Genomic DNA, 25631 nt, shown 5'->3' with positions numbered 1-25631 from the left:
GAAGAATAACAAACTGTGCAAGGATGGAGGTTGTAGGAGCAAAGAGAAGTTGTCTGTAAAGTTGGTGGATGCCTATTTTCCATTTTGCAGTCCCTTGTCTCCCTCTTGTGGCCTCCTGGAGGCAAATAAATGTGCAAAAAAAAGACAGCCTGGCGGCCGGCTGTTGCAGTGTTGCCCTCTCAGGCAACACTGAGTGACTGACTGAGCCTCACAGTCTTATATAAAGTTCAGACGGAACTTTGCACGTGTCATAGTGGAGCCCTCAGGATTCCAGAGCCAGCTTTCTGACATCATAATGGGGCCTGCCTCAGAGATAAAAGCCTGGGCCCAGGCAGTGTTGTTCAGTGCTGCTCAGCAGGCAGCACAGGACTGGATTAAAGCTGATACAAGGTGTGAAGGAACAAGGGGTGGCTGTGGGCATGCACTTGCTGCCGCTGCCAGTGTTTATCTGCATGGCAGGAGGGCATTTGGGCGTTGCCAGGAAGGCGTTTTTATGTAGATTCCTCCTCTTTCAGCACTGCATTGTGGTGCAAGCAAAAGAAGCAAATCCTGTCTGGCTTCCTCTCCGGCCTTTATTCACCTCCCGCTTAGTAGCTGTAAATGTGTGTGAGCCTGCAGGGCCCCATGGAATTGCCTAGGAGTAGGCTGAATCGCTGCAAGGGGTGAACAGCAGTATGGGACAGGCTCGGGCAAGGCAAGGGCCGCTCGGGTTATCGCTTCTCGGCCTTTTGGCTAAGATCAAGTGTAGTATCTGTTCTTATCAGTTTAATATCTGATACGTCCCCTATCTGGGGACCATATATTAAATGGATTTTTAGAACAGGGAGATGGAAATAGAGCTTGCTCTGTCCACTCCACGCATTGACCTGGTATTGCAGTATTTCCAGGACCGGTGCACCCTTCCCTTATGTGTTGACTAAAATCAGATTCCAAAAGTGTTTTTTCTCTTTGCCATTGTTTCTGTCTTTCTGAAGGGATCTCCCCTTTTAATCCCATTATTTCAACACCTGTTGGACAATGCATTTGTACAGTCATGTGTGATAATGAGCTCATTTATTAAATGCAATTAATGAATACATTGCCACCTCTTGTTGTGTGTGTGTGTGTGTGTGTGTGTGTGTCTTCTGTGTTTCTGTGTTTCCGGCATTTCACATTGGAACAGCTCATTCACCTTCCTTGTCTTCTCTCCGCCCTCCCTCCCTCCCTCCCTCCTAGGTAAGTTAAAGAGCTGCACCTGAGCCAGCCACTGATTGATGCAGCACCACAGTCAAATAGTGGAGTGGAGTGGAGTAGGGGAACAGCAAACAGCCATTAAAGCAGCCAGCCGCCTACCCGCCACAATGGACCTACCTGTGTACACTAGGTGGATGTGATGGAATGTACTGTCGTCCCTACATTTCAAGAAGAAGTAAGAATTGCAGTTGCAACAAACCCTTGCTTGCCTACAAAGAGAGCAGCAATTTGGATTTGTTACTATGTTACCTGGAAGAATAACAAACTGTGCAAGGATGGAGGTTGTAGGAGCAAAGAGAAGTTGTCTGTAAAGTTGGTGGATGCCTATTTTCCATTTTGCAGTCCCTTGTCTCCCTCTTGTGGCCTCCTGGAGGCAAATAAATGTGCAAAAAAAAGACAGCCTGGCGGCCGGCTGTTGCAGTGTTGCCCTCTCAGGCAACACTGAGTGACTGACTGAGCCTCACAGTCTTATATAAAGTTCAGACGGAACTTTGCACGTGTCATAGTGGAGCCCTCAGGATTCCAGAGCCAGCTTTCTGACATCATAATGGGGCCTGCCTCAGAGATAAAAGCCTGGGCCCAGGCAGTGTTGTTCAGTGCTGCTCAGCAGGCAGCACAGGACTGGATTAAAGCTGATACAAGGTGTGAAGGAACAAGGGGTGGCTGTGGGCATGCACTTGCTGCCGCTGCCAGTGTTTATCTGCATGGCAGGAGGGCATTTGGGCGTTGCCAGGAAGGCGTTTTTATGTAGATTCCTCCTCTTTCAGCACTGCATTGTGGTGCAAGCAAAAGAAGCAAATCCTGTCTGGCTTCCTCTCCGGCCTTTATTCACCTCCCGCTTAGTAGCTGTAAATGTGTGTGAGCCTGCAGGGCCCCATGGAATTGCCTAGGAGTAGGCTGAATCGCTGCAAGGGGTGAACAGCAGTATGGGACAGGCTCGGGCAAGGCAAGGGCCGCTCGGGTTATCGCTTCTCGGCCTTTTGGCTAAGATCAAGTGTAGTATCTGTTCTTATCAGTTTAATATCTGATACGTCCCCTATCTGGGGACCATATATTAAATGGATTTTTAGAACAGGGAGATGGAAATAGAGCTTGCTCTGTCCACTCCACGCATTGACCTGGTATTGCAGTATTTCCAGGACCGGTGCACCCTTCCCTTATGTGTTGACTAAAATCAGATTCCAAAAGTGTTTTTTCTCTTTGCCATTGTTTCTGTCTTTCTGAAGGGATCTCCCCTTTTAATCCCATTATTTCAACACCTGTTGGACAATGCATTTGTACAGTCATGTGTGATAATGAGCTCATTTATTAAATGCAATTAATGAATACATTGCCACCTCTTGTTGTGTGTGTGTGTGTGTGTGTGTGTGTGTCTTCTGTGTTTCTGTGTTTCCGGCATTTCACATTGGAACAGCTCATTCACCTTCCTTGTCTTCTCTCCGCCCTCCCTCCCTCCCTCCCTCCTAGGTAAGTTAAAGAGCTGCACCTGAGCCAGCCACTGATTGATGCAGCACCACAGTCAAATAGTGGAGTGGAGTGGAGTAGGGGAACAGCAAACAGCCATTAAAGCAGCCAGCCGCCTACCCGCCACAATGGACCTACCTGTGTACACTAGGTGGATGTGATGGAATGTACTGTCGTCCCTACATTTCAAGAAGAAGTAAGAATTGCAGTTGCAACAAACCCTTGCTTGCCTACAAAGAGAGCAGCAATTTGGATTTGTTACTATGTTACCTGGAAGAATAACAAACTGTGCAAGGATGGAGGTTGTAGGAGCAAAGAGAAGTTGTCTGTAAAGTTGGTGGATGCCTATTTTCCATTTTGCAGTCCCTTGTCTCCCTCTTGTGGCCTCCTGGAGGCAAATAAATGTGCAAAAAAAAGACAGCCTGGCGGCCGGCTGTTGCAGTGTTGCCCTCTCAGGCAACACTGAGTGACTGACTGAGCCTCACAGTCTTATATAAAGTTCAGACGGAACTTTGCACGTGTCATAGTGGAGCCCTCAGGATTCCAGAGCCAGCTTTCTGACATCATAATGGGGCCTGCCTCAGAGATAAAAGCCTGGGCCCAGGCAGTGTTGTTCAGTGCTGCTCAGCAGGCAGCACAGGACTGGATTAAAGCTGATACAAGGTGTGAAGGAACAAGGGGTGGCTGTGGGCATGCACTTGCTGCCGCTGCCAGTGTTTATCTGCATGGCAGGAGGGCATTTGGGCGTTGCCAGGAAGGCGTTTTTATGTAGATTCCTCCTCTTTCAGCACTGCATTGTGGTGCAAGCAAAAGAAGCAAATCCTGTCTGGCTTCCTCTCCGGCCTTTATTCACCTCCCGCTTAGTAGCTGTAAATGTGTGTGAGCCTGCAGGGCCCCATGGAATTGCCTAGGAGTAGGCTGAATCGCTGCAAGGGGTGAACAGCAGTATGGGACAGGCTCGGGCAAGGCAAGGGCCGCTCGGGTTATCGCTTCTCGGCCTTTTGGCTAAGATCAAGTGTAGTATCTGTTCTTATCAGTTTAATATCTGATACGTCCCCTATCTGGGGACCATATATTAAATGGATTTTTAGAACAGGGAGATGGAAATAGAGCTTGCTCTGTCCACTCCACGCATTGACCTGGTATTGCAGTATTTCCAGGACCGGTGCACCCTTCCCTTATGTGTTGACTAAAATCAGATTCCAAAAGTGTTTTTTCTCTTTGCCATTGTTTCTGTCTTTCTGAAGGGATCTCCCCTTTTAATCCCATTATTTCAACACCTGTTGGACAATGCATTTGTACAGTCATGTGTGATAATGAGCTCATTTATTAAATGCAATTAATGAATACATTGCCACCTCTTGTTGTGTGTGTGTGTGTGTGTGTGTGTGTGTCTTCTGTGTTTCTGTGTTTCCGGCATTTCACATTGGAACAGCTCATTCACCTTCCTTGTCTTCTCTCCGCCCTCCCTCCCTCCCTCCCTCCTAGGTAAGTTAAAGAGCTGCACCTGAGCCAGCCACTGATTGATGCAGCACCACAGTCAAATAGTGGAGTGGAGTGGAGTAGGGGAACAGCAAACAGCCATTAAAGCAGCCAGCCGCCTACCCGCCACAATGGACCTACCTGTGTACACTAGGTGGATGTGATGGAATGTACTGTCGTCCCTACATTTCAAGAAGAAGTAAGAATTGCAGTTGCAACAAACCCTTGCTTGCCTACAAAGAGAGCAGCAATTTGGATTTGTTACTATGTTACCTGGAAGAATAACAAACTGTGCAAGGATGGAGGTTGTAGGAGCAAAGAGAAGTTGTCTGTAAAGTTGGTGGATGCCTATTTTCCATTTTGCAGTCCCTTGTCTCCCTCTTGTGGCCTCCTGGAGGCAAATAAATGTGCAAAAAAAAGACAGCCTGGCGGCCGGCTGTTGCAGTGTTGCCCTCTCAGGCAACACTGAGTGACTGACTGAGCCTCACAGTCTTATATAAAGTTCAGACGGAACTTTGCACGTGTCATAGTGGAGCCCTCAGGATTCCAGAGCCAGCTTTCTGACATCATAATGGGGCCTGCCTCAGAGATAAAAGCCTGGGCCCAGGCAGTGTTGTTCAGTGCTGCTCAGCAGGCAGCACAGGACTGGATTAAAGCTGATACAAGGTGTGAAGGAACAAGGGGTGGCTGTGGGCATGCACTTGCTGCCGCTGCCAGTGTTTATCTGCATGGCAGGAGGGCATTTGGGCGTTGCCAGGAAGGCGTTTTTATGTAGATTCCTCCTCTTTCAGCACTGCATTGTGGTGCAAGCAAAAGAAGCAAATCCTGTCTGGCTTCCTCTCCGGCCTTTATTCACCTCCCGCTTAGTAGCTGTAAATGTGTGTGAGCCTGCAGGGCCCCATGGAATTGCCTAGGAGTAGGCTGAATCGCTGCAAGGGGTGAACAGCAGTATGGGACAGGCTCGGGCAAGGCAAGGGCCGCTCGGGTTATCGCTTCTCGGCCTTTTGGCTAAGATCAAGTGTAGTATCTGTTCTTATCAGTTTAATATCTGATACGTCCCCTATCTGGGGACCATATATTAAATGGATTTTTAGAACAGGGAGATGGAAATAGAGCTTGCTCTGTCCACTCCACGCATTGACCTGGTATTGCAGTATTTCCAGGACCGGTGCACCCTTCCCTTATGTGTTGACTAAAATCAGATTCCAAAAGTGTTTTTTCTCTTTGCCATTGTTTCTGTCTTTCTGAAGGGATCTCCCCTTTTAATCCCATTATTTCAACACCTGTTGGACAATGCATTTGTACAGTCATGTGTGATAATGAGCTCATTTATTAAATGCAATTAATGAATACATTGCCACCTCTTGTTGTGTGTGTGTGTGTGTGTGTGTGTGTGTGTCTTCTGTGTTTCTGTGTTTCCGGCATTTCACATTGGAACAGCTCATTCACCTTCCTTGTCTTCTCTCCGCCCTCCCTCCCTCCCTCCCTCCTAGGTAAGTTAAAGAGCTGCACCTGAGCCAGCCACTGATTGATGCAGCACCACAGTCAAATAGTGGAGTGGAGTGGAGTAGGGGAACAGCAAACAGCCATTAAAGCAGCCAGCCGCCTACCCGCCACAATGGACCTACCTGTGTACACTAGGTGGATGTGATGGAATGTACTGTCGTCCCTACATTTCAAGAAGAAGTAAGAATTGCAGTTGCAACAAACCCTTGCTTGCCTACAAAGAGAGCAGCAATTTGGATTTGTTACTATGTTACCTGGAAGAATAACAAACTGTGCAAGGATGGAGGTTGTAGGAGCAAAGAGAAGTTGTCTGTAAAGTTGGTGGATGCCTATTTTCCATTTTGCAGTCCCTTGTCTCCCTCTTGTGGCCTCCTGGAGGCAAATAAATGTGCAAAAAAAAGACAGCCTGGCGGCCGGCTGTTGCAGTGTTGCCCTCTCAGGCAACACTGAGTGACTGACTGAGCCTCACAGTCTTATATAAAGTTCAGACGGAACTTTGCACGTGTCATAGTGGAGCCCTCAGGATTCCAGAGCCAGCTTTCTGACATCATAATGGGGCCTGCCTCAGAGATAAAAGCCTGGGCCCAGGCAGTGTTGTTCAGTGCTGCTCAGCAGGCAGCACAGGACTGGATTAAAGCTGATACAAGGTGTGAAGGAACAAGGGGTGGCTGTGGGCATGCACTTGCTGCCGCTGCCAGTGTTTATCTGCATGGCAGGAGGGCATTTGGGCGTTGCCAGGAAGGCGTTTTTATGTAGATTCCTCCTCTTTCAGCACTGCATTGTGGTGCAAGCAAAAGAAGCAAATCCTGTCTGGCTTCCTCTCCGGCCTTTATTCACCTCCCGCTTAGTAGCTGTAAATGTGTGTGAGCCTGCAGGGCCCCATGGAATTGCCTAGGAGTAGGCTGAATCGCTGCAAGGGGTGAACAGCAGTATGGGACAGGCTCGGGCAAGGCAAGGGCCGCTCGGGTTATCGCTTCTCGGCCTTTTGGCTAAGATCAAGTGTAGTATCTGTTCTTATCAGTTTAATATCTGATACGTCCCCTATCTGGGGACCATATATTAAATGGATTTTTAGAACAGGGAGATGGAAATAGAGCTTGCTCTGTCCACTCCACGCATTGACCTGGTATTGCAGTATTTCCAGGACCGGTGCACCCTTCCCTTATGTGTTGACTAAAATCAGATTCCAAAAGTGTTTTTTCTCTTTGCCATTGTTTCTGTCTTTCTGAAGGGATCTCCCCTTTTAATCCCATTATTTCAACACCTGTTGGACAATGCATTTGTACAGTCATGTGTGATAATGAGCTCATTTATTAAATGCAATTAATGAATACATTGCCACCTCTTGTTGTGTGTGTGTGTGTGTGTGTGTGTGTGTCTTCTGTGTTTCTGTGTTTCCGGCATTTCACATTGGAACAGCTCATTCACCTTCCTTGTCTTCTCTCCGCCCTCCCTCCCTCCCTCCCTCCTAGGTAAGTTAAAGAGCTGCACCTGAGCCAGCCACTGATTGATGCAGCACCACAGTCAAATAGTGGAGTGGAGTGGAGTAGGGGAACAGCAAACAGCCATTAAAGCAGCCAGCCGCCTACCCGCCACAATGGACCTACCTGTGTACACTAGGTGGATGTGATGGAATGTACTGTCGTCCCTACATTTCAAGAAGAAGTAAGAATTGCAGTTGCAACAAACCCTTGCTTGCCTACAAAGAGAGCAGCAATTTGGATTTGTTACTATGTTACCTGGAAGAATAACAAACTGTGCAAGGATGGAGGTTGTAGGAGCAAAGAGAAGTTGTCTGTAAAGTTGGTGGATGCCTATTTTCCATTTTGCAGTCCCTTGTCTCCCTCTTGTGGCCTCCTGGAGGCAAATAAATGTGCAAAAAAAAGACAGCCTGGCGGCCGGCTGTTGCAGTGTTGCCCTCTCAGGCAACACTGAGTGACTGACTGAGCCTCACAGTCTTATATAAAGTTCAGACGGAACTTTGCACGTGTCATAGTGGAGCCCTCAGGATTCCAGAGCCAGCTTTCTGACATCATAATGGGGCCTGCCTCAGAGATAAAAGCCTGGGCCCAGGCAGTGTTGTTCAGTGCTGCTCAGCAGGCAGCACAGGACTGGATTAAAGCTGATACAAGGTGTGAAGGAACAAGGGGTGGCTGTGGGCATGCACTTGCTGCCGCTGCCAGTGTTTATCTGCATGGCAGGAGGGCATTTGGGCGTTGCCAGGAAGGCGTTTTTATGTAGATTCCTCCTCTTTCAGCACTGCATTGTGGTGCAAGCAAAAGAAGCAAATCCTGTCTGGCTTCCTCTCCGGCCTTTATTCACCTCCCGCTTAGTAGCTGTAAATGTGTGTGAGCCTGCAGGGCCCCATGGAATTGCCTAGGAGTAGGCTGAATCGCTGCAAGGGGTGAACAGCAGTATGGGACAGGCTCGGGCAAGGCAAGGGCCGCTCGGGTTATCGCTTCTCGGCCTTTTGGCTAAGATCAAGTGTAGTATCTGTTCTTATCAGTTTAATATCTGATACGTCCCCTATCTGGGGACCATATATTAAATGGATTTTTAGAACAGGGAGATGGAAATAGAGCTTGCTCTGTCCACTCCACGCATTGACCTGGTATTGCAGTATTTCCAGGACCGGTGCACCCTTCCCTTATGTGTTGACTAAAATCAGATTCCAAAAGTGTTTTTTCTCTTTGCCATTGTTTCTGTCTTTCTGAAGGGATCTCCCCTTTTAATCCCATTATTTCAACACCTGTTGGACAATGCATTTGTACAGTCATGTGTGATAATGAGCTCATTTATTAAATGCAATTAATGAATACATTGCCACCTCTTGTTGTGTGTGTGTGTGTGTGTGTGTGTGTGTCTTCTGTGTTTCTGTGTTTCCGGCATTTCACATTGGAACAGCTCATTCACCTTCCTTGTCTTCTCTCCGCCCTCCCTCCCTCCCTCCCTCCTAGGTAAGTTAAAGAGCTGCACCTGAGCCAGCCACTGATTGATGCAGCACCACAGTCAAATAGTGGAGTGGAGTGGAGTAGGGGAACAGCAAACAGCCATTAAAGCAGCCAGCCGCCTACCCGCCACAATGGACCTACCTGTGTACACTAGGTGGATGTGATGGAATGTACTGTCGTCCCTACATTTCAAGAAGAAGTAAGAATTGCAGTTGCAACAAACCCTTGCTTGCCTACAAAGAGAGCAGCAATTTGGATTTGTTACTATGTTACCTGGAAGAATAACAAACTGTGCAAGGATGGAGGTTGTAGGAGCAAAGAGAAGTTGTCTGTAAAGTTGGTGGATGCCTATTTTCCATTTTGCAGTCCCTTGTCTCCCTCTTGTGGCCTCCTGGAGGCAAATAAATGTGCAAAAAAAAGACAGCCTGGCGGCCGGCTGTTGCAGTGTTGCCCTCTCAGGCAACACTGAGTGACTGACTGAGCCTCACAGTCTTATATAAAGTTCAGACGGAACTTTGCACGTGTCATAGTGGAGCCCTCAGGATTCCAGAGCCAGCTTTCTGACATCATAATGGGGCCTGCCTCAGAGATAAAAGCCTGGGCCCAGGCAGTGTTGTTCAGTGCTGCTCAGCAGGCAGCACAGGACTGGATTAAAGCTGATACAAGGTGTGAAGGAACAAGGGGTGGCTGTGGGCATGCACTTGCTGCCGCTGCCAGTGTTTATCTGCATGGCAGGAGGGCATTTGGGCGTTGCCAGGAAGGCGTTTTTATGTAGATTCCTCCTCTTTCAGCACTGCATTGTGGTGCAAGCAAAAGAAGCAAATCCTGTCTGGCTTCCTCTCCGGCCTTTATTCACCTCCCGCTTAGTAGCTGTAAATGTGTGTGAGCCTGCAGGGCCCCATGGAATTGCCTAGGAGTAGGCTGAATCGCTGCAAGGGGTGAACAGCAGTATGGGACAGGCTCGGGCAAGGCAAGGGCCGCTCGGGTTATCGCTTCTCGGCCTTTTGGCTAAGATCAAGTGTAGTATCTGTTCTTATCAGTTTAATATCTGATACGTCCCCTATCTGGGGACCATATATTAAATGGATTTTTAGAACAGGGAGATGGAAATAGAGCTTGCTCTGTCCACTCCACGCATTGACCTGGTATTGCAGTATTTCCAGGACCGGTGCACCCTTCCCTTATGTGTTGACTAAAATCAGATTCCAAAAGTGTTTTTTCTCTTTGCCATTGTTTCTGTCTTTCTGAAGGGATCTCCCCTTTTAATCCCATTATTTCAACACCTGTTGGACAATGCATTTGTACAGTCATGTGTGATAATGAGCTCATTTATTAAATGCAATTAATGAATACATTGCCACCTCTTCCTCTTGTTGTGTGTGTGTGTGTGTGTGTGTGTGTGTGTGTGTGTCTTCTGTGTTTCTGTGTTTCCGGCATTTCACATTGGAACAGCTCATTCACCTTCCTTGTCTTCTCTCCGCCCTCCCTTTTAGGTAGGTTAAAGAGCTGCACCTGAGCCAGCCACTGATTGATTGATGCAGCACCACAGTCAAATAGTGGAGTGGAGTAGGGGGAACAGCAAACAGCCATTAAAGCAGCCCGCCCGCCACAATGGACCTACCTGTGTACACTAGATGGATGTGATGGAATGTACTGTCGTCCCTACATTTCCAAGAAGAAGTAAGAATTGCAGTTGCAACAAACCCTTGCTTGCCTACAAAGAGAGCAGCAATTTGGATTTGTTACTATGTTACCTGGAAGAATAACAAACTGTGCAAGGATGGAGGTTGTAGGAGCAAAGAGAAGTTGTCTGTAAAGTTGGTGGATGCCTATTTTCCATTTTGCAGTCCCTTGTCTCCCTCTTGTGGCCTCCTGGAGGCAAATAAATGTGCAAAAAAAAGACAGCCTGGCGGCCGGCTGTTGCAGTGTTGCCCTCTCAGGCAACACTGAGTGACTGACTGAGCCGCACCGTCTTATATAAAGTTCAGACGGAACTTTGCACGTGTCATAGTGGAGCCCTCAGGATTCCAGAGCCAGCTTTCTGACATCATAATGGGGCCTGCCTCAGAGATAGATAAAAGCCTGGGCCCAGGCAGTGTTGGTCAGTGCTGCTCAGCAGGCAGCACTGGACTGGACTGGACTGGATTACAGCTGATACAAGGTGTGAAGGAACAAGGGGTGGCTGTGGGCATGCACTTGCTGCCGCTGCCAGTGTTTATCTGCATGGCAGGAGGGCATTTGGGCGTTGCCAGGAAGGCGTTTTTATGTAGATTCCTCCTCTTTCAGCACTGCATTGTGGTGCAAGCAAAAGAAGCAAATCCTGTGTAGCTTCCTCTCCGGCCTTTATTCACCTCCCTCCCGCTTAGTAGCTGTAAATGTGTGTGAGCCTGCAGGGCCCCATGGAATTGCCTAGGAGTAGGCTGAATCAATCGCTGCAAGGGGTGAACAGCAGTATGGGACAGGCTCGGGCAAGGCAAGGGCCGCTCGGGTTATCGCTTCTCGGCCTTTTGGCTAAGATCAAGTGTAGTATCTGTTCTTATCAGTTTAATATCTGATACGTCCCCTATCTGGGGACCATATATTAAATGGATTTTTAGAACAGGGAGATGGAAATAGAGCTTGCTCTGTCCACTCCACGCATTGACCTGGTATTGCAGTATTTCCAGGACCGGTGCACCCTTCCCTTATGTGTTGACTAAAATCAGATTCCAAAAGTGCTATTTGTGTTTGCTATTGTTTTTGTCTTTCTGATGGGATCTCCCCTTTTAATCCCATTATTTCAACACCTGTTGGACAATGCATTTGTACAGTCATGTGTGATAATGAGCTCATTTATTAAATGCAATTAATTAATACATTGCCACCTCTTGTTGTGTGTGTGTGTGTGTGTGTGTGTGTGTGTGTGTGTCTTCTGTGTTTCTGTGTTTCCGGCATTTCACATTGGAACAGCTCATTCACCTTCCTTGTCTTCTCTCCGCCCTCCCTTTTAGGTAGGTTAAAGAGCTGCACCTGAGCCAGCCACTGATTGATTGATGCAGCACCACAGTCAAATAGTGGAGTGGAGTAGGGGGAACAGCAAACAGCCATTAAAGCAGCCCGCCCGCCACAATGGACCTACCTGTGTACACTAGATGGATGTGATGGAATGTACTGTCGTCCCTACATTTCCAAGAAGAAGTAAGAATTGCAGTTGCAACAAACCCTTGCTTGCCTACAAAGAGAGCAGCAATTTGGATTTGTTACTATGTTACCTGGAAGAATAACAAACTGTGCAAGGATGGAGGTTGTAGGAGCAAAGAGAAGTTGTCTGTAAAGTTGGTGGATGCCTATTTTCCATTTTGCAGTCCCTTGTCTCCCTCTTGTGGCCTCCTGGAGGCAAATAAATGTGCAAAAAAAAGACAGCCTGGCGGCCGGCTGTTGCAGTGTTGCCCTCTCAGGCAACACTGAGTGACTGACTGAGCCGCACCGTCTTATATAAAGTTCAGACGGAACTTTGCACGTGTCATAGTGGAGCCCTCAGGATTCCAGAGCCAGCTTTCTGACATCATAATGGGGCCTGCCTCAGAGATAGATAAAAGCCTGGGCCCAGGCAGTGTTGGTCAGTGCTGCTCAGCAGGCAGCACTGGACTGGACTGGACTGGATTACAGCTGATACAAGGTGTGAAGGAACAAGGGGTGGCTGTGGGCATGCACTTGCTGCCGCTGCCAGTGTTTATCTGCATGGCAGGAGGGCATTTGGGCGTTGCCAGGAAGGCGTTTTTATGTAGATTCCTCCTCTTTCAGCACTGCATTGTGGTGCAAGCAAAAGAAGCAAATCCTGTGTAGCTTCCTCTCCGGCCTTTATTCACCTCCCTCCCGCTTAGTAGCTGTAAATGTGTGTGAGCCTGCAGGGCCCCATGGAATTGCCTAGGAGTAGGCTGAATCAATCGCTGCAAGGGGTGAACAGCAGTATGGGACAGGCTCGGGCAAGGCAAGGGCCGCTCGGGTTATCGCTTCTCGGCCTTTTGGCTAAGATCAAGTGTAGTATCTGTTCTTATCAGTTTAATATCTGATACGTCCCCTATCTGGGGACCATATATTAAATGGATTTTTAGAACAGGGAGATGGAAATAGAGCTTGCTCTGTCCACTCCACGCATTGACCTGGTATTGCAGTATTTCCAGGACCGGTGCACCCTTCCCTTATGTGTTGACTAAAATCAGATTCCAAAAGTGCTATTTGTGTTTGCTATTGTTTTTGTCTTTCTGATGGGATCTCCCCTTTTAATCCCATTATTTCAACACCTGTTGGACAATGCATTTGTACAGTCATGTGTGATAATGAGCTCATTTATTAAATGCAATTAATTAATACATTGCCACCTCTTGTTGTGTGTGTGTGTGTGTGTGTGTGTGTGTGTGTGTGTGTGTCTTCTGTGTTTCTGTGTTTCCGGCATTTCACATTGGAACAGCTCATTCACCTTCCTTGTCTTCTCTCCGCCCTCCCTTTTAGGTAGGTTAAAGAGCTGCACCTGAGCCAGCCACTGATTGATTGATGCAGCACCACAGTCAAATAGTGGAGTGGAGTAGGGGGAACAGCAAACAGCCATTAAAGCAGCCCGCCCGCCACAATGGACCTACCTGTGTACACTAGATGGATGTGATGGAATGTACTGTCGTCCCTACATTTCCAAGAAGAAGTAAGAATTGCAGTTGCAACAAACCCTTGCTTGCCTACAAAGAGAGCAGCAATTTGGATTTGTTACTATGTTACCTGGAAGAATAACAAACTGTGCAAGGATGGAGGTTGTAGGAGCAAAGAGAAGTTGTCTGTAAAGTTGGTGGATGCCTATTTTCCATTTTGCAGTCCCTTGTCTCCCTCTTGTGGCCTCCTGGAGGCAAATAAATGTGCAAAAAAAAGACAGCCTGGCGGCCGGCTGTTGCAGTGTTGCCCTCTCAGGCAACACTGAGTGACTGACTGAGCCGCACCGTCTTATATAAAGTTCAGACGGAACTTTGCACGTGTCATAGTGGAGCCCTCAGGATTCCAGAGCCAGCTTTCTGACATCATAATGGGGCCTGCCTCAGAGATAGATAAAAGCCTGGGCCCAGGCAGTGTTGGTCAGTGCTGCTCAGCAGGCAGCACTGGACTGGACTGGACTGGATTACAGCTGATACAAGGTGTGAAGGAACAAGGGGTGGCTGTGGGCATGCACTTGCTGCCGCTGCCAGTGTTTATCTGCATGGCAGGAGGGCATTTGGGCGTTGCCAGGAAGGCGTTTTTATGTAGATTCCTCCTCTTTCAGCACTGCATTGTGGTGCAAGCAAAAGAAGCAAATCCTGTGTAGCTTCCTCTCCGGCCTTTATTCACCTCCCTCCCGCTTAGTAGCTGTAAATGTGTGTGAGCCTGCAGGGCCCCATGGAATTGCCTAGGAGTAGGCTGAATCAATCGCTGCAAGGGGTGAACAGCAGTATGGGACAGGCTCGGGCAAGGCAAGGGCCGCTCGGGTTATCGCTTCTCGGCCTTTTGGCTAAGATCAAGTGTAGTATCTGTTCTTATCAGTTTAATATCTGATACGTCCCCTATCTGGGGACCATATATTAAATGGATTTTTAGAACAGGGAGATGGAAATAGAGCTTGCTCTGTCCACTCCACGCATTGACCTGGTATTGCAGTATTTCCAGGACCGGTGCACCCTTCCCTTATGTGTTGACTAAAATCAGATTCCAAAAGTGCTATTTGTGTTTGCTATTGTTTTTGTCTTTCTGATGGGATCTCCCCTTTTAATCCCATTATTTCAACACCTGTTGGACAATGCATTTGTACAGTCATGTGTGATAATGAGCTCATTTATTAAATGCAATTAATTAATACATTGCCACCTCTTGTTGTGTGTGTGTGTGTGTGTGTGTGTGTGTGTGTGTGTCTTCTGTGTTTCTGTGTTTCCGGCATTTCACATTGGAACAGCTCATTCACCTTCCTTGTCTTCTCTCCGCCCTCCCTTTTAGGTAGGTTAAAGAGCTGCACCTGAGCCAGCCACTGATTGATTGATGCAGCACCACAGTCAAATAGTGGAGTGGAGTAGGGGGAACAGCAAACAGCCATTAAAGCAGCCCGCCCGCCACAATGGACCTACCTGTGTACACTAGATGGATGTGATGGAATGTACTGTCGTCCCTACATTTCCAAGAAGAAGTAAGAATTGCAGTTGCAACAAACCCTTGCTTGCCTACAAAGAGAGCAGCAATTTGGATTTGTTACTATGTTACCTGGAAGAATAACAAACTGTGCAAGGATGGAGGTTGTAGGAGCAAAGAGAAGTTGTCTGTAAAGTTGGTGGATGCCTATTTTCCATTTTGCAGTCCCTTGTCTCCCTCTTGTGGCCTCCTGGAGGCAAATAAATGTGCAAAAAAAAGACAGCCTGGCGGCCGGCTGTTGCAGTGTTGCCCTCTCAGGCAACACTGAGTGACTGACTGAGCCGCACCGTCTTATATAAAGTTCAGACGGAACTTTGCACGTGTCATAGTGGAGCCCTCAGGATTCCAGAGCCAGCTTTCTGACATCATAATGGGGCCTGCCTCAGAGATAGATAAAAGCCTGGGCCCAGGCAGTGTTGGTCAGTGCTGCTCAGCAGGCAGCACTGGACTGGACTGGACTGGATTACAGCTGATACAAGGTGTGAAGGAACAAGGGGTGGCTGTGGGCATGCACTTGCTGCCGCTGCCAGTGTTTATCTGCATGGCAGGAGGGCATTTGGGCGTTGCCAGGAAGGCGTTTTTATGTAGATTCCTCCTCTTTCAGCACTGCATTGTGGTGCAAGCAAAAGAAGCAAATCCTGTGTAGCTTCCTCTCCGGCCTTTATTCACCTCCCTCCCGCTTAGTAGCTGTAAATGTGTGTGAGCCTGCAGGGCCCCATGGAATTGCCTAGGAGTAGGCTGAATCAATCGCTGCAAGGGGTGAACAGCAGTATGGGACAGGCTCGGGCAAGGCAAGGGCCGCTCGGGTTATCGCTTCTCGGCCTTTTGGCTAAGATCAAGTGTAGTATCTGTTCTTATCAGTTTAATATCTGATACGTCCCCTATCTGGGGACCATATATTAAATGGATTTTTAGAACAGGGAGATGGAAATAGAGCTTGCTCTGTCCACTCCACGCATTGACCTGGTATTGCAGTATTTCCAGGACCGGTGCACCCTTCCCTTATGTGTTGACTAAAATCAGATTCCAAAAGTGCTATTTGTGTTTGCTATTGTTTTTGTCTTTCTGATGGGATCTCCCCTTTTAATCCCATTATTTCAACACCTGTTGGACAATGCATTTGTACAGTCATGTGTGATAATGAGCTCATTTATTAAATGCAATTAATTAATACATTGCCACCTCTTGTTGTGTGTGTGTGTGTGTGTGTGTGTGTGTGTGTGTGTCTTCTGTGTTTCTGTGTTTCCGGCATTTCACATTGGAACAGCTCATTCACCTTCCTTGTCTTCTCTCCGCCCTCCCTTTTAGGTAGGTTAAAGAGCTGCACCTGAGCCAGCCACTGATTGATTGATGCAGCACCACAGTCAAATAGTGGAGTGGAGTAGGGGGAACAGCAAACAGCCATTAAAGCAGCCCGCCCGCCACAATGGACCTACCTGTGTACACTAGATGGATGTGATGGAATGTACTGTCGTCCCTACATTTCCAAGAAGAAGTAAGAATTGCAGTTGCAACAAACCCTTGCTTGCCTACAAAGAGAGCAGCAATTTGGATTTGTTACTATGTTACCTGGAAGAATAACAAACTGTGCAAGGATGGAGGTTGTAGGAGCAAAGAGAAGTTGTCTGTAAAGTTGGTGGATGCCTATTTTCCATTTTGCAGTCCCTTGTCTCCCTCTTGTGGCCTCCTGGAGGCAAATAAATGTGCAAAAAAAAGACAGCCTGGCGGCCGGCTGTTGCAGTGTTGCCCTCTCAGGCAACACTGAGTGACTGACTGAGCCGCACCGTCTTATATAAAGTTCAGACGGAACTTTGCACGTGTCATAGTGGAGCCCTCAGGATTCCAGAGCCAGCTTTCTGACATCATAATGGGGCCTGCCTCAGAGATAGATAAAAGCCTGGGCCCAGGCAGTGTTGGTCAGTGCTGCTCAGCAGGCAGCACTGGACTGGACTGGACTGGATTACAGCTGATACAAGGTGTGAAGGAACAAGGGGTGGCTGTGGGCATGCACTTGCTGCCGCTGCCAGTGTTTATCTGCATGGCAGGAGGGCATTTGGGCGTTGCCAGGAAGGCGTTTTTATGTAGATTCCTCCTCTTTCAGCACTGCATTGTGGTGCAAGCAAAAGAAGCAAATCCTGTGTAGCTTCCTCTCCGGCCTTTATTCACCTCCCTCCCGCTTAGTAGCTGTAAATGTGTGTGAGCCTGCAGGGCCCCATGGAATTGCCTAGGAGTAGGCTGAATCAATCGCTGCAAGGGGTGAACAGCAGTATGGGACAGGCTCGGGCAAGGCAAGGGCCGCTCGGGTTATCGCTTCTCGGCCTTTTGGCAAGATCAGGTGTAGTATTTCTGCATCTGGTTTTGTTGGGAGGTGTCCGGGGTACCCTGCTCCTTGGCCTTGGGGGATCGTCTCTTTTCACAGAGAGACTTCACCCCCTTGCTGCTATTTGGGGAGTGGGCTTAGCCCCCGGACAACGAGTTGCGATCGCGCCTTACCCAAGAGGTCAACCGGCCTTGAGGCGTTTTTCTAAGAGCGTTCCGAGGGCGTTTATCGGGCTTCGTAGGTGTCTGGGGTACCCTAATCCTTGGCCTTGGGGGAGGGTTCCACTTAATTGTGGAATCTGAGCCCTTGCTGCTATAAGGGACAGGCTTAGCCCCCAGGCACTGAAAATGCCATTTACATTTGGATTTGCATCCGGGGACACCCGGTTGCGCCAGTCCGTCCGCATCGAGGTGGAAGAAGGCCATCGCCAGCGGAAGAACCTTCGCTTCATTGTGGAGGTGATTCTGCTGGACTTCCTGGGGCTCAAGCGGGCGGACATCCTGTGTCTCAATGACCAGGAAAGCCGCGGTCGGTACACCATATCCTTTACGGCCGCGGCATGTTGCGACAACATGCACAAAAGATTGTCTGATGCGGACCAGAGTGAGGAGCGGCTAAATGGACTGAACTTTTTATTCCTCTACGGGGAGGAAGAAGTCCCGCTCGTGATGTGCATGTTCAGTCCATTTGTCTCAGAGTGTGACATTGAAACCTTCCTCAGTCGTTACTGCAGGGAGGTCCGCTTCTCACACAAAATCTTGAACACCCAGAGCTTCTGGAACGGCAAAAGGAAATATTGGGTGAAGTTCCGCCAGGATCCCAATGGCATTGGAGGCTTACATCACCCACCCCAGAACTTTGCCATTGGGAAGAATCGAGGATTCTTATTTTACCCCCAGATGCCAATAGCCTGCCGGAACTGCTTGAGATATGGCCACACCAGAGAACATTGTGACCGGCCCCATGTGGTGCAGTGTAACAGGTGTGGCCAGGTTGGACACGTGGCGGCAAAATGCAGTTCCGAGGTGTTGTGCAATCTGTGCGGCATGACTGGGCATGCTTTTAAAGATTGCCCCCGCAGAGCGAAATCTGGGCCACCCAGACCAGGGCCAGAGCGGCAGTTTGCAACATGTGCAGACGCCGCTGGTAATGCCCCAAAACGAGCATTGACGACTGAGGGGTCCAGGCCAAAGTCCTTCACAGCTCCATCGGGGGGCCCACCGATGTCAGCCTCGAGGGACGGCCATAGGGATTCCACCGGGTCCAGGCAGAGCAGGAGGAATTCTGACTCTGCTGGACATAAGTTGACCGGCACCTCTGCAAACAGGTCCTCTGCTCCGCCTGCAGTGGACCCTGTTGAGGCAGTGGTTAGCGACAGGCGTCGTGGCTCCGTAGGTTCTGCAGTAGGACCTGACGCCTGTCCCAAGAGTGTGGGCATGGAGCGGAGACACTCTGTGTCAGACGAGGGCTCCATTAAGAAAACCCTAAAATATGCTGGATTGGAGCCTCGTTTTGACCATTACCGGTCAACGGGGGGGTCGGAGCAAAGTTCCTCCACTGCGGTTGTGGAGGGGCTTGCGATGAAGGCTCCCCGTAAGCAGGCAAAGGTTGCCAAGAGTGATGGGACCTCACAGGCCCCTGTGCAGCTGCCCAGTAAGGACATCAGCGATATCTTCAGCCAGGGGCCAGAGATGGGTGAGAGCGACTTCGAGGAGATGGATAGGAGCCATTCTGCAAAGAGACAGCGAGAGGAAGAGGAGTCCGGAGTTCGGAGGAAAGCTGCCTATCGGAGTTCGGATGAGAGCAGTGTGGGGGTTGGAGCCGCCCACGTATCTGGCTCTGACCCTACCAACATCCAAGATTTATTGACCCCTCAAAAAGGGGGTCCAGACTCGCAGCTGATCTCCGAGTACGACTCTTCTGGTTCGGACTCTGACCTCAACTAAGACTATGTTGGTTCCTATCAAAGTCGCCTCACTAAATGTGAGGTCCCTAAAGAGCCCTGTCCGCAGGACTGCTTTATTTTCATTTTTAGAGACTGTGGACTTTGACCTTTGCCTGCTTCAAGAATGTGGAATCCCTAATGACTTGGAATATCAAGATTTAAAGATGGACTGGAAACTAGGCCCCTCAGTCTGGTCTGGTGGAAATGACTGTCGCTCTGCGGGGGTTGGATTGCTCTGCCGAGGTCGTTTTATCTCCATCCAAACAGTGACTGAAATCATGCCCGGCAGAGCTATTTTAATACATTTGCTTTTTAATGGAATTTTAATTCGTGTTTTAAACGTTTATGCCCCTCCTACCAAACAGGAGAGGGCAGAACTATTAGAGATTTTACCATTGTTTTGTGTTGGGTCTACCCCCCTGCTGGTGGGTGGTGATTTTAACTGTGTACGTGATGGAGAACACCGGCAGGGTGGGGATTTTAATCGAAAAATTGACCGTACTTCTTACCTGCTCAAGAATTTTATTGGTGATTTTAAATTGAAAGATTGCTGGAGGGAACTCTTGCCTGCGGACCCAGGCCCCACCTGGTCCAATGGAAGAGTGAGCTCCAGAATTGATTTTATTTTCACTTCTAATAGTTTTATTCCCAAAAAATGTTTGCTTTTAACAAATATTTTATCTGATCACAAGCTCCTTTCGGTGCACCTGGAGCTAGAGGGAGAGCAAAAAGCTTGTAGGGGTCCCTGGAGACTAAACACCACACTCCTGGAGGACCCCATCATTAAAGAGGAGTTTGTGCGGACCTACCAGTGTTGGCAGTCCCATAGAGCGCCCAGTCAGCCTATGCTACACTGGTGGGAGGGCATTAAACCCAAAATCAGAGCTTTTTTTATTCGAGCAGGTAAGAAGAAAGCAAAAGAGAAAAAACAATGGTTTTATGTTCTTAATAAACGTTTACATGTACTTTTTAAATTGAAGGAGATTGGTATGGATGTTGATGATGATATTTTAAATCTTAAAGCTGAAATAAAACATGCCATAGAAGAGAAAGGGAAACAAATAATTTTTAATTCACATGTAAAGTACCTCGAGGATGGCGAGAAGTGTTCCCGGTTCTTCTTCAAAAAGGTAATGGATAAACGAGATGTCATTTTAAACCTTGAAGGAGAAACCACTATGGTCGGCATTTTAAATTCTGCTTTTAATTTCTACCAATCTCTTTTTAACAAGAAAAATATTGATCCTTCCTTTTTAGAACATGTTCTTAATTCCCTTGATGCCAAGCTAGATATTTTAGACCAGGAAGTTTTATCCCGTAATATTACCTTGGAGGAACTTTTATTTGCTTTTAAAAGTTTTTCTAATGGGAAAGCTCCTGGGGAAGATGGTCTGCCCATCGAATTTTATCATGCTTTTTGGGAAATTTTAAAGAATGACATGTTTTTATTGTATAAGGAAGTTTTTATTACTGAAGAGCTGCCCCCTTCCTGGAGGAGGGGGATTGTGTCCTTAATTTTTAAAAAAGGTGAGAAGGACCAGTTAAAAAACTGGCGCCCTATTACTCTTTTAAACGTTGATTGTAAAATTTTAGCTAAACTAATAACAATCCGTTTTAAACCTTTTATTCATAAATTAATCCATCCAAACCAGGTATGTGGGGTACCTGGGAGGTCAATTACTGAGTCCCTGAATATTTTACGTGACATCATTTGGTATTTTAAAGAAAGGGGTCAAAGCCTTGCTATTTTATCCTTAGATTTCGAGAAGGCTTTTGACCGGGTCTCCCATGAATATCTTTTTATGGTTCTTAAAAAGATGGCTGTTCCTGAAATTATTTTAACACGTATTAAGCTTTTATATCGATCCTGTTTTAGCCAAATTTCTATCAACGGATTTTTAACTAAAGGTGTTCCTCTTTTATCAGGGGTGAAACAGGGGTGCCCGTTGTCTCCGCTCCTTTTTATTTGTGCCATTGAACCTCTGTTCACCCTAATAAGAGATGATAAAGTCATCAGAGGCGTGCCCATACCTGGAGGAAGGGGGAACCAGGTAAAAATCCTAGGCTATATGGATGACGCCACCATCCTATGCCCAGACGCCGCTTCTATGAGAAGGGCATTGAGGAACACCGGCTTTTTTTGTGAAGCCTCTGGTTTTAAATTAAACGTTGATAAATGTGACTGTTTTTATACTGGTGTATGGGATTCCTCTGTGACACCAGGAGTTAACATGCAGCAGGATCAGATAAAAATTTTAGGAATTGTTTTTAATCAAGAAAACGATGGGAGACCCAATTGGGATTCAGTAATTGCCAAAATGGAAAAAAAGGTTTTAATGTGGAATTTGAGAAATCTCACCATGGAGGGAAAAGTTTTAATAATTAAATCTGTTTTATTACCCATAATGCTTTATGTAGCTATGGTTTTCCCTCCAACAATTTTATATATTAAAAAAGTGACCAGGATCTGTTTTATGTTTTTATGGGGTTCCAAAATGGAAAAACTAAAACGTGATTTTATGTACAGATGTAAGGACAATGGCGGGAGAGATGTTCCTAACCTTTTTAACTTCTTTTACATTAAATACTTTTGCTTCTGTTTTAAAATGTATAATTCTGATGGTATTTTTAGCTACTTTTTAAAGTACGCTACGGGCATGATTTTTAAACGATGGTTTCGTGTCCCTTTGAATTCTCCTGTGCTTCTGTGTCCCCCAAAACAATATGCGGTGCTCGAAAAAACTGTCAGGCTCCTAGGTCTCCAAGAATTGGAGCCTGACATATTGGGGGACCAGAAAAAAGTGTCACTCTCCTGTAGGCGGCAGGAGGATACACTGGCAGTTTCAAATTTCTCACAGGCAAGGTCCAAGGTGGTGTGGCGGAACGTTTTCGGGAAATTTATGGCAAATGTGCACAAGGACCTTGCCTGGGCAATCGTTCACCAGTGCCTCCCTACCCGTGAATTCCAGCATAGGCGAGGACTGGTGGCGAGAGCCAAGTGCCCGAGAGACAGGTGTGGTGACGACGAGACGGTAATGCACCTGTTTTGGAACTGCCCATATGCACAGGAGGTTTGGAGGAAGGTAGGCCCATTGTTGAAATGGGCCTGCGGTCTTAAAGATCTTAAATTTGAATACGTGTTTTATGGTCTTTTTAACTGCCCAAGTTTTAAACAGCAAATGGTCTGTTGGATCATTTTAAACTGTTTTAAGAATGCCATCTGGAAGGTTAGGAACATTCTGCTTTTTAAACATGATTTTATTGATGTTAAAAATTGTGTCAAATATGCCCTAAGTGAAATGTACATTTATTATCTTAGGGACAAAAAGCAGCTAGGGGTAAAAGAAGCAACATCCATGTGGTGTTTGCAAATGTGGAATACCATAACATTGTAAATAAAAATGGTTTTATTCTTTTATGTCTTTTATGCCCTGTATAAATTTTATCCTGCTATTGTTCTGTACTTTTATTATAACATCTGTATTACTGGTCTTATTATTATTACTTTTGTATTCATTTAAATGTATGAATATTTATGTATTATGCCATTGATTTTATCTTGTGGTTTCAATTTTAAAAAAAAGTCTGTAAAATATAATATTTTTGCCAATAAAAAACTTTGTTGAAACCTTATCTGTTCTTATCAGTTTAATATCTGATACGTCCCCTATCTGGGGACCATATATTAAATGGATTTTTAGAACAGGGAGATGGAAATAGAGCTTGCTCTGTCCACTCCACGCATTGACCTGGTATTGCAGTATTTCCAGGACCGGTGCACCCTTCCCTTATGTGTTGACTAAAATCAGATTCCAAAAGTGCTATTTGTGTTTGCTATTGTTTTTGTCTTTCTGATGGGATCTCCCCTTTTAATCCCATTATTTCAACACCTGTTGGACAATGCATTTGTACAGTCATGTGTGATAATGAGCTCATTTATTAAATGCAATTAATTAATACATTGCCACCTCTTGTTGTGTGTGTGTGTGTGTGTGTGTGTGTGTGTGTGTGTCTTCTGTGTTTCTGTGTTTCCGGCATTTCACATTGGAACAGCTCATTCACCTTCCTTGTCTTCTCTCCGCCCTCCCTTTTAGGTAGGTTAAAGAGCTGCACCTGAGCCAGCCACTGATTGATTGATGCAGCACCACAGTCAAATAGTGGAGTGGAGTAGGGGGAACAGCAAACAGCCATTAAAGCAGCCCGCCCGCCACAATGGACCTACCTGTGTACACTAGATGGATGTGATGGAATGTACTGTCGTCCCTACATTTCCAAGAAGAAGTAAGAATTGCAGTTGCAACAAACCCTTGCTTGCCTACAAAGAGAGCAGCAATTTGGATTTGTTACTATGTTACCTGGAAGAATAACAAACTGTGCAAGGATGGAGGTTGTAGGAGCAAAGAGAAGTTGTCTGTAAAGTTGGTGGATGCCTATTTTCCATTTTGCAGTCCCTTGTCTCCCTCTTGTGGCCTCCTGGAGGCAAATAAATGTGCAAAAAAAAGACAGCCTGGCGGCCGGCTGTTGCAGTGTTGCCCTCTCAGGCAACACTGAGTGACTGACTGAGCCGCACCGTCTTATATAAAGTTCAGACGGAACTTTGCACGTGTCATAGTGGAGCCCTCAGGATTCCAGAGCCAGCTTTCTGACATCATAATGGGGCCTGCCTCAGAGATAGATAAAAGCCTGGGCCCAGGCAGTGTTGGTCAGTGCTGCTCAGCAGGCAGCACTGGACTGGACTGGACTGGATTACAGCTGATACAAGGTGTGAAGGAACAAGGGGTGGCTGTGGGCATGCACTTGCTGCCGCTGCCAGTGTTTATCTGCATGGCAGGAGGGCATTTGGGCGTTGCCAGGAAGGCGTTTTTATGTAGATTCCTCCTCTTTCAGCACTGCATTGTGGTGCAAGCAAAAGAAGCAAATCCTGTGTAGCTTCCTCTCCGGCCTTTATTCACCTCCCTCCCGCTTAGTAGCTGTAAATGTGTGTGAGCCTGCAGGGCCCCATGGAATTGCCTAGGAGTAGGCTGAATCAATCGCTGCAAGGGGTGAACAGCAGTATGGGACAGGCTCGGGCAAGGCAAGGGCCGCTCGGGTTATCGCTTCTCGGCCTTTTGGCTAAGATCAAGTGTAGTATCTGTTCTTATCAGTTTAATATCTGATACGTCCCCTATCTGGGGACCATATATTAAATGGATTTTTAGAACAGGGAGATGGAAATAGAGCTTGCTCTGTCCACTCCACGCATTGACCTGGTATTGCAGTATTTCCAGGACCGGTGCACCCTTCCCTTATGTGTTGACTAAAATCAGATTCCAAAAGTGCTATTTGTGTTTGCTATTGTTTTTGTCTTTCTGATGGGATCTCCCCTTTTAATCCCATTATTTCAACACCTGTTGGACAATGCATTTGTACAGTCATGTGTGATAATGAGCTCATTTATTAAATGCAATTAATTAATACATTGCCACCTCTTGTTGTGTGTGTGTGTGTGTGTGTGTGTGTGTGTGTGTGTCTTCTGTGTTTCTGTGTTTCCGGCATTTCACATTGGAACAGCTCATTCACCTTCCTTGTCTTCTCTCCGCCCTCCCTTTTAGGTAGGTTAAAGAGCTGCACCTGAGCCAGCCACTGATTGATTGATGCAGCACCACAGTCAAATAGTGGAGTGGAGTAGGGGGAACAGCAAACAGCCATTAAAGCAGCCCGCCCGCCACAATGGACCTACCTGTGTACACTAGATGGATGTGATGGAATGTACTGTCGTCCCTACATTTCCAAGAAGAAGTAAGAATTGCAGTTGCAACAAACCCTTGCTTGCCTACAAAGAGAGCAGCAATTTGGATTTGTTACTATGTTACCTGGAAGAATAACAAACTGTGCAAGGATGGAGGTTGTAGGAGCAAAGAGAAGTTGTCTGTAAAGTTGGTGGATGCCTATTTTCCATTTTGCAGTCCCTTGTCTCCCTCTTGTGGCCTCCTGGAGGCAAATAAATGTGCAAAAAAAAGACAGCCTGGCGGCCGGCTGTTGCAGTGTTGCCCTCTCAGGCAACACTGAGTGACTGACTGAGCCGCACCGTCTTATATAAAGTTCAGACGGAACTTTGCACGTGTCATAGTGGAGCCCTCAGGATTCCAGAGCCAGCTTTCTGACATCATAATGGGGCCTGCCTCAGAGATAGATAAAAGCCTGGGCCCAGGCAGTGTTGGTCAGTGCTGCTCAGCAGGCAGCACTGGACTGGACTGGACTGGATTACAGCTGATACAAGGTGTGAAGGAACAAGGGGTGGCTGTGGGCATGCACTTGCTGCCGCTGCCAGTGTTTATCTGCATGGCAGGAGGGCATTTGGGCGTTGCCAGGAAGGCGTTTTTATGTAGATTCCTCCTCTTTCAGCACTGCATTGTGGTGCAAGCAAAAGAAGCAAATCCTGTGTAGCTTCCTCTCCGGCCTTTATTCACCTCCCTCCCGCTTAGTAGCTGTAAATGTGTGTGAGCCTGCAGGGCCCCATGGAATTGCCTAGGAGTAGGCTGAATCAATCGCTGCAAGGGGTGAACAGCAGTAT

The 25631-nt window shown here is 47.2% G+C and overlaps 13 non-coding genes across 13 annotated transcripts; all 13 read left to right on the top strand.

The window, feature by feature from the left end:
• Positions 1 to 712: 712 nt before the first annotated feature.
• On the top strand, positions 713 to 903 carry LOC142697778 (U2 spliceosomal RNA). The gene has a single exon (XR_012865536.1). It is a non-coding gene; the product is annotated as a U2 spliceosomal RNA (small nuclear RNA).
• A 1294-nt stretch (positions 904 to 2197) lies between these two features.
• Positions 2198 to 2388, top strand: LOC142697777 (U2 spliceosomal RNA). Its single transcript, XR_012865535.1, has one exon. It is a non-coding gene; the product is annotated as a U2 spliceosomal RNA (small nuclear RNA).
• Positions 2389 to 3682: 1294 nt separating this feature from the next.
• Positions 3683 to 3873, top strand: LOC142697776 (U2 spliceosomal RNA). The gene has a single exon (XR_012865534.1). It is a non-coding gene; the product is annotated as a U2 spliceosomal RNA (small nuclear RNA).
• A 1294-nt stretch (positions 3874 to 5167) lies between these two features.
• On the top strand, positions 5168 to 5358 carry LOC142697774 (U2 spliceosomal RNA). Its single transcript, XR_012865532.1, has one exon. It is a non-coding gene; the product is annotated as a U2 spliceosomal RNA (small nuclear RNA).
• A 1296-nt stretch (positions 5359 to 6654) lies between these two features.
• LOC142697773 (U2 spliceosomal RNA) lies at positions 6655 to 6845 on the top strand. The gene has a single exon (XR_012865531.1). It is a non-coding gene; the product is annotated as a U2 spliceosomal RNA (small nuclear RNA).
• Positions 6846 to 8139: 1294 nt separating this feature from the next.
• LOC142697772 (U2 spliceosomal RNA) lies at positions 8140 to 8330 on the top strand. The gene has a single exon (XR_012865530.1). It is a non-coding gene; the product is annotated as a U2 spliceosomal RNA (small nuclear RNA).
• A 1294-nt stretch (positions 8331 to 9624) lies between these two features.
• Positions 9625 to 9815, top strand: LOC142697770 (U2 spliceosomal RNA). The gene has a single exon (XR_012865529.1). It is a non-coding gene; the product is annotated as a U2 spliceosomal RNA (small nuclear RNA).
• A 1312-nt stretch (positions 9816 to 11127) lies between these two features.
• LOC142697769 (U2 spliceosomal RNA) lies at positions 11128 to 11318 on the top strand. Its single transcript, XR_012865528.1, has one exon. It is a non-coding gene; the product is annotated as a U2 spliceosomal RNA (small nuclear RNA).
• Positions 11319 to 12624: 1306 nt separating this feature from the next.
• On the top strand, positions 12625 to 12815 carry LOC142697768 (U2 spliceosomal RNA). Its single transcript, XR_012865527.1, has one exon. It is a non-coding gene; the product is annotated as a U2 spliceosomal RNA (small nuclear RNA).
• Positions 12816 to 14125: 1310 nt separating this feature from the next.
• On the top strand, positions 14126 to 14316 carry LOC142697767 (U2 spliceosomal RNA). Its single transcript, XR_012865526.1, has one exon. It is a non-coding gene; the product is annotated as a U2 spliceosomal RNA (small nuclear RNA).
• A 1306-nt stretch (positions 14317 to 15622) lies between these two features.
• Positions 15623 to 15813, top strand: LOC142697766 (U2 spliceosomal RNA). The gene has a single exon (XR_012865525.1). It is a non-coding gene; the product is annotated as a U2 spliceosomal RNA (small nuclear RNA).
• Positions 15814 to 22672: 6859 nt separating this feature from the next.
• LOC142697811 (U2 spliceosomal RNA) lies at positions 22673 to 22864 on the top strand. The gene has a single exon (XR_012865558.1). It is a non-coding gene; the product is annotated as a U2 spliceosomal RNA (small nuclear RNA).
• A 1306-nt stretch (positions 22865 to 24170) lies between these two features.
• On the top strand, positions 24171 to 24361 carry LOC142697765 (U2 spliceosomal RNA). The gene has a single exon (XR_012865524.1). It is a non-coding gene; the product is annotated as a U2 spliceosomal RNA (small nuclear RNA).
• Positions 24362 to 25631: the final 1270 nt, after the last annotated feature.

This window comes from Rhinoderma darwinii, assembly GCF_050947455.1.
Source record: "Rhinoderma darwinii isolate aRhiDar2 chromosome 5 unlocalized genomic scaffold, aRhiDar2.hap1 SUPER_5_unloc_9, whole genome shotgun sequence".
NCBI lineage: Eukaryota > Metazoa > Chordata > Amphibia > Anura > Rhinodermatidae > Rhinoderma > Rhinoderma darwinii.
Note: the sequence above shows the minus strand (reverse complement) of the source record. Positions and strands in the feature narration are given on the sequence as shown.